Raw genomic sequence first — 7,545 nt, 5'->3', positions numbered from 1 at the left:
CACAATTTTAATAATTTTATTATATATAATTTAATATTTATTTATTTTTATTTGAAACTTGGTTATGTTGTTCATTAAAAACTACAGTTTTATATCATCTCAAGTAATTTGATGCCATCATTGCCAGGATGTTGCTAAGGTGTTCTGGGGTGGTTTTTAACATGTTGCTAGAGTGAAAATTCGGGTCTCTCTTTTGTCTCTCTTTTTTTTTTTTTCTACAATCAGGCAAAAATCATAATCCTAAACACTTAAAACGTAAGATCACGCCTCTCCTCCTCAACCCTTTCTGTAATTCAAAACATTACTGAACTGCAGCCACCTCTGATCCGTTATTTACAGCATCTGAGTAAAAGAAAAGTCAGCCAGCCCTCATTTCAACTGCAGCTCTTTCTCTGAATGCCATCAGAATAACGGCCATCTGCAGCGAGTTTCCCTCCTCTAACGATGAGGGACAGCGTGAAACCGCAGCTAAGGACCACCATGGCAACCGGCCCTTCTGTTCTCCACATCAAACACCGCGGCATTGCCATGGGAACGAGCTCCGGGAGGGCCGGACCGGCGTCGTAAGGTGTTCTGGGGTGGTTTTTAACATGTTGCTAGAGTGAAAATTCGGGTCTCTCTTTTGTCTCTCTTTTTTTTTTTTTCTACAATCAGGCAAAAATCATAATCCTAAACACTTAAAACGTAAGATCACGCCTCTCCTCCTCAACCCTTTCTGTAATTCAAAACATTACTGAACTGCAGCCACCTCTGATCCGTTATTTACAGCATCTGAGTAAAAGAAAAGTCAGCCAGCCCTCATTTCAACTGCAGCTCTTTCTCTGAATGCCATCAGAATAACGGCCATCTGCAGCGAGTTTCCCTCCTCTAACGATGAGGGACAGCGTGAAACCGCAGCTAAGGACCACCATGGCAACCGGCCCTTCTGTTCTCCACATCAAACACCGCGGCATTGCCAGGGGAACGAGCTCCGGGAGGGCCGGACCGGCGTCGCGCCGACCTTAATGCTGACCTTTTTGATCGCCCGACATCTTTTCCTGCAGATCTCGGACTTAACAAGGTGTTTTTATGAGCTCCAGACGAGACCCGTCATAACTTTAGCAAATTTTCGCATCACTCACATGAACTTTAACGTCACAGTTCAGAGAATAAAGTGACTTTGCACAGGTTTGTCGTAAAAAAAAAAAAAGCAAGACACTTCATTCCACCGGGAGTTTTGGACGTTCTTTCTACTCAAACGATTTAAGCTACAACCACTTTATATCATCCTCCTGAGCACAGCGTGTGTCTTGAATTAAGCTTTCCAGTGTGTGTGTGTATCAAACCAGCCCGTGTGTGAAAGCAGTGTGTGTGTGTGTGTTTTTTTAATTTGTCAAACCTGTGTGTTCTAGTCCCCGCTGCTCTTGTCCTCTCTCCTCTCTTTCATTTATTGTTTGCCGCTGAGACGATATCCCCTCTCTCTCTCTCTCTCTCTCAGGGCAGAAATGTGCGGTGTCAGGAATGGTGTCACTTTTTGAAATCGCTGTTTTTGCCAAGCGAAAATGAGTGAACCGGAGCCACCGCTCACACACGTACACTCGAGGCTGTAAAAAAAAGCCTTTGCACTCCTTCACAGGGTGCCAATTAGGCAATATTAAAAAGGCAAAACTCTTCAGTAATGAGAAACCCAAGTGCAGCTTTGAAACTCAAGAAAAGAGGACTGGCTTCCGGCAAATGACTCCGTACACTGTTCATTTAACAACTACTCTAACCGTAACGGGCATTAGCTGACGAGTTCATCTCACGGTTTAGGGATTTTGAGGAGGTTTTTTTTTTGGAGAAGGGAAAGCTGGTCTCACAGGATAAAAGGAGATTTGGGATTAAAGTGGCAAAACAACACCTTTAAATGTAGTAAAATCGCAGGTGCAGTTGTGGCATATTGTGGTTATGAAACCCAGCAACAGCACTATAATAAAAGACGCCAGTGTTTTTATAAATAAGTACATCTATAGACTAGATTTTTACAGAAGAAACTGCTAGGAAGGTTACTTACTGGCCAAAAGATCAAGTCAAAAGATTAGTTTCTTAAAATAAATAAAGAACGTAATAATAATATAAATAAAATATAGAGTTTGGGATCAGTTATTTATTTATGTTTTTTTATAAATTAATACTTTTATTCTGCAAGGACACATTGGATTAAAAGTAAATGCATTTATAATATTACAAATAATTTCTATTTCAAATAAAGGCTTTGAACTTTTTATCTATCGAAGAATAAATTGTATCACAGTTTCCACAATTATATGAAGCAGCAAAATTGTTCTCAACATTAATAACAATAAGAAATGTTTCTTGAGCAGCAAATCAGCATATTAAAATGTAGTAAAATCGCAGGTGCAGTTGTGGCATATTGTGGTTATGAAACCCAGCAACAGCACTATAATAAAAGACGCCAGTGTTTTTATAAATAAGTACATCTATAGACTAGATTTTTACAGAAGAAACTGCTAGGAAGGTTACTTACTGGCCAAAAGATCAAGTCAAAAGATTAGTTTCTTAAAATAAATAAAGAACGTAATAATAATATAAATAAAATATAGAGTTTGGGATCAGTTATTTATTTATGTTTTTTTATAAATTAATACTTTTATTCTGCAAGGACACATTGGATTAAAAGTAAATGCATTTATAATATTACAAATAATTTCTATTTCAAATAAAGGCTTTGAACTTTTTATCTATCGAAGAAGGAATTGTATCACAGTTTCCACAATTATATGAAGCAGCAAAATTGTTCTCAACATGAATAACAATAAGAAATGTTTCTTGAGCAGCAAATCAGCATATTAGAATGATTCCTGAAGGATCATGTGACACTGAAGACTGGAGTAATGATGCTGAAAATTCAGCTTTGCGTCGCAGGAATAAATGATATTTTAAAATGTGTATTTTTTATTAAATAAATGCAGCCTTGGTGAGCATAAAACTTATTTGACAAACAATTTAAAAAATCTTCTATTAAAAATAATAATAATAATAATAAATTACTAAGACCAAATTGAGATATAGATACATAAAAAAAATATATAAAATGTATATACTACATTGTTGTTTGTGACCATTTGTATCAAATGTATCATTCGTTCAGAACCAATTTAATTTTTCTAATTTTCAGAGGTTCGATCTGAAACTATCCGCTTTATAATTCATTTGGTACCATTAGAATGTTAGAACTGTTAAAACGTTAGAATTTTTTAAATGTTAGAACGTTAGAATTCCTAAACTGCATTTCCTGGCTGGATCACGATATGAATTTTTCTTTCCATCTCTCTCAGGCTGGAGCGTCCTGAAGGATCATGTGACACTGAAGACTGGAGTAATGATGCTGAAAATTCAGCTTTGCGTCGCAGGAATAAATGATATTTTAAAATGTGTATTTTTTATTAAATAAATGCAGCCTTGGTGAGCATAAAACTTATTTGACAAACAATTTAAAAAATCTTCTATTAAAAATAATAATAATAATAATAATAAATTACTAAGACCAAATTGAGATATAGATACATTAAAAAAAAAAAAAAATGTATATACTACATTGTTGTTTGTGACCATTTGTATCAAATGTATCATTCGTTCAGAACCAATTTAATTTTTCTAATTTTCAGAGGTTCGATCTGAAACTATCCGCTTTATAATTCATTTGGTACCATTAGAATGTTAGAACTGTTAAAACGTTAGAATTTTTTAAATGTTAGAACGTTAGAATTCCTAAACTGCATTTCCTGGCTGGATCACGATATGAATTTTTCTTTCCATCTCTCTCAGGCTGGAGCGGTGAAGGACTATATGAAGATGATGTTGGAGACCGAACAGCTGAAGTTTCTGGTCTTTGCTCATCATCTCAGCATGCTGCAGGCGTGTACAAAGGCAGTCATCGAGGTCAAGGTGTGTGTGTGTGCACTGAGACTCTAGTGAAAGCAAAAGTATGTCAGCACCTCAACACTGTTCATTTAATCAGCCAGCAGCAAAGCCTGTCACACTGCTGTCCCAACACACACACACACACTGACCCATTCAGAGAGAGAAAGAGAGGTGTATGTTTGTGTGTGTGTGAGCTGAATGAGAGATAAGGCCAAAAAAAGTGTTTGTGTGAAAGGGAAAAAACCGAATGAAAGGGCTTGACAGCACTAAAGGAGGTGAAGGAGAGCGTGTTGATTCCCTGGGTAGAGAGTTCATTCTTTGCTTTAACACATTCCCTCAGTAGGGCACTGGTTCATTCTTATGGCAAAAGAATAGGTCAGAGTCTTGCTGTCAATCAAGTGAGTGTGTGTCTATGAACCACGAGTTTATATTAAAAGTTATATTAAAAACAATTTTCATGCAAAAACGTCAATTTTGTCATCATTTACTCACCCCTGTTGTACCAAAGCTAATAACTTTATCGCAATGATTCACAATTGGAGGAATTTGAAATATTGTGCTGTTGGAAAGATTTAAAATGATTCATAAAAGTATCAAAAATAGTACATATGACTCGTGCACTTTATTTGAAATCTTTAAAGTCATCTTGAAATCCATCATAGATGCTTTCATTACAGCTCATGAAGTAACAATGTCCAATTTGTGAATTAAATGTTTCTTTTGAGTTGGATCTTTGAGTCAATGAGTTCAATTGGAGAACCTAATCAGTATGACTTGTAATTGAATCAGTCAGACTGATTTTGTGAACTGGATCAAGAGATTCAGTAATTTTTCCCTCAAAAAAATGAGTTGAGTTCAAGAACCTGATCAGTCCGGTTTATAAATGAATCATTCAGTCTGATTTTGTGAACTGGATCAAATTATTCAGTTATTTTTCTTTTCTTTTTTGTATGGTTTGCGATAATATTGTAATTGTTTTAACGATGTGCGATTTGATATTATCGAGTATATCGCGAAAAGCAAACAAAACACACCTACAGAGTGCATGCATACGTTACGTGAAGAAGTCTTAGTAGTTTAGACTAGTGCGCGTGCGCATTTAGAGTGTGTTCTTTCACTGCGTGAATCACGGTGCGTTCCAAACGGGATATATCGCCCTCCGAAGGGCACTTCGGAGTAAAAACAATTATGGCCGCCATATTGAAGGGTCGTTCCAAACCGAAGTGCTTAAAACTGGCCACTTCAAAGGGCCCTTCGGAATGAAGAATTTCGAAGGGTACAACTGATGGACACTTCGGGCTCCCATGATCCTTTGCGCAGATTCTTTGCATGATGACTGCACCTCCGTGTGGGCACATGATGATGATGATGCAGAAGGGCACTTCAAGGAACAGTTGTTTGGTCCCATACACCCTTCAACCCTTCGAAGCTCTCACTCCGAAGGGTAAACACTTTGAAGGGATTAGGGCATAGGGATGAGCCCTTCCGAAATGAAATGCAGGATCAATCTATTCAAATGCATTTAGAATTATCACATAATTCAAGACATGGGGCAGAAAATTGATATATTTATATCATTTCATATAGTTAATATCACACAAAGAGTGACGTTTTTTTCTCTCCAAAAGTCTGCATGATTACAAATGTGATATTTTATACAACAGTTCAATAAACAAGAAGTTAGTATTGAGACACTTACGTTTTAGACACCATATTAACCTGTTTTTGCTCTATTTCTCCAACAAAAATAATTTCAACCACAGTCACAGCGCTGTTTTGCATCTCTGAGCAACAGGACGCTGTTTTGTTCCTGAATGAATCAACAGTTTAAATGATTCGGTTCAATCGCAATGACTCACTCACTAACAGTGACTTGCTGCCACCTACTGGCGATTTTAATTTCACATTTAAGATACCTTTTCATTTTTTTAATAATTTCAAAAATCAGTTTTCAATGTTTTATGTTTAAAATATCAAAACATTATTTATGCATTTGTAACTGCAGGTTAAAGTATTCCATGTCCCTCCGAGCCGCATTAAACAGTGTGTAAATGCATCTAAATGCCACTTCTAATGCAGCTAAAGATTTAAGATAAATTTTGTTGATACTGATTTCATTTGCTTAGTAACAGCCCAAATGCAAGAATTTGACTCAAAAGATGGTACATACTTTTAGAAAAAATGGCTTAAAGTTAAAAATGCCCATAAAACTTGTTGGAAATGATTAATTTCTATCACTGCTGTGAACTGACCACACAGAATATGAAAAATATCAAAAAATTCAGGAGTCAGCTGTCCACGGTAGTCCTTAAGATATCAGCACAGTAACACACTCAGCAAAATATTGTCTAATTATCGTTATCGATAAAATCCCAGAAATGTATCGAGATATAGTTTTTTTGCCAATAGTCGGCAAACTGGCCACTTCAAAGGGCACTTCGGAATGAAGGATTTTGAAGGGTACAACTGATGGACACTTCGGGCTCCCATGATCCTTTGTGCAGATTCTTTGCATGATGACTGCACCTCCGTGTGGGCACATGATGATGATGATGCAGAAGGGCACTTCAAGGAACAGTTGTTTGGTCCCATACACCCTTCAACCCTTCGAAGCTCTCACTCCGAAGGGTAAACACTTTGAAGGGATTAGGGCATAGGGATGAGCCCTTCCGAAATGAAATGCAGGATCAATCTATTCAAATGCATTTAGAATTATCACATAATTCAAGACATGGGGCAGAAAATTGATATATTTATATCATTTCATATAGTTAATATCACACAAAGAGTGACGTTTTTTTCTCTCCAAAAGTCTGCATGATTACAAATGTGATATTTTATACAACAGTTCAATAAACAAGAAGTTAGTATTGAGACACTTACGTTTTAGACACCATATTAACCTGTTTTTGCTCTATTTCTCCAACAAAAATAATTTCAACCACAGTCACAGCGCTGTTTTGCATCTCTGAGCAACAGGACGCTGTTTTGTTCCTGAATGAATCAACAGTTTAAATGATTCGGTTCAATCGCAATGACTCACTCACTAACAGTGACTTGCTGCCACCTACTGGCGATTTTAATTTCACATTTAAGATACCTTTTCATTTTTTTAATAATTTCAAAAATCAGTTTTCAATGTTTTATGTTTAAAATATCAAAACATTATTTATGCATTTGTAACTGCAGGTTAAAGTATTCCATGTCCCTCCGAGCCGCATTAAACAGTGTGTAAATGCATCTAAATGCCACTTCTAATGCAGCTTCTGTGTTTCCTGTGCATTGCAAAGATCAATTTTGTTTATACTGATTTAATTTGCTTAGTAACAGCCCAAATGCAAGAATTTGACTCAAAAGATGGTACATACTTTTAGAAAAAATGGCTTAAAGTTAAAAATGCCCATAAAACTTGTTGGAAATGATTAATTTCTATCACTGCTGTGAACTGACCACACCAAATATGAAGAATATAAAAACATTCAGGAGTCAGCTGTCCACGGTAATCCTTAGGATATCAGCACGATAACACACTCAACAAAATATCGTCTAATTATCGAGATATAATTTTTGTTAATATCGCACACCCCTAATTTATGTTATTTAAAGGGGTCATATGATGCGATTTAAATTTTTCCTTTCTCT

The 7,545-nt window shown here is 36.3% G+C and overlaps 1 pseudogene; it reads left to right on the top strand.

Annotated features, from left to right (window-relative positions):
- Positions 1 to 7,545, top strand: part of LOC107653527 (DNA annealing helicase and endonuclease ZRANB3-like) — a 67,936-nt pseudogene that overhangs the window by 35,694 nt on the left and 24,697 nt on the right.

The sequence above is a fragment of the Sinocyclocheilus anshuiensis genome, unplaced genomic scaffold, assembly GCF_001515605.1.
Source record: "Sinocyclocheilus anshuiensis isolate Anshui unplaced genomic scaffold, SAMN03320099.WGS_v1.1 scaffold1079, whole genome shotgun sequence".
Taxonomy (NCBI): Eukaryota; Metazoa; Chordata; class Actinopteri; order Cypriniformes; family Cyprinidae; genus Sinocyclocheilus; species Sinocyclocheilus anshuiensis.
The sequence above is the reverse complement of the archived record's forward strand: the minus strand, read 5'-3'. Positions and strand labels throughout refer to the sequence as shown.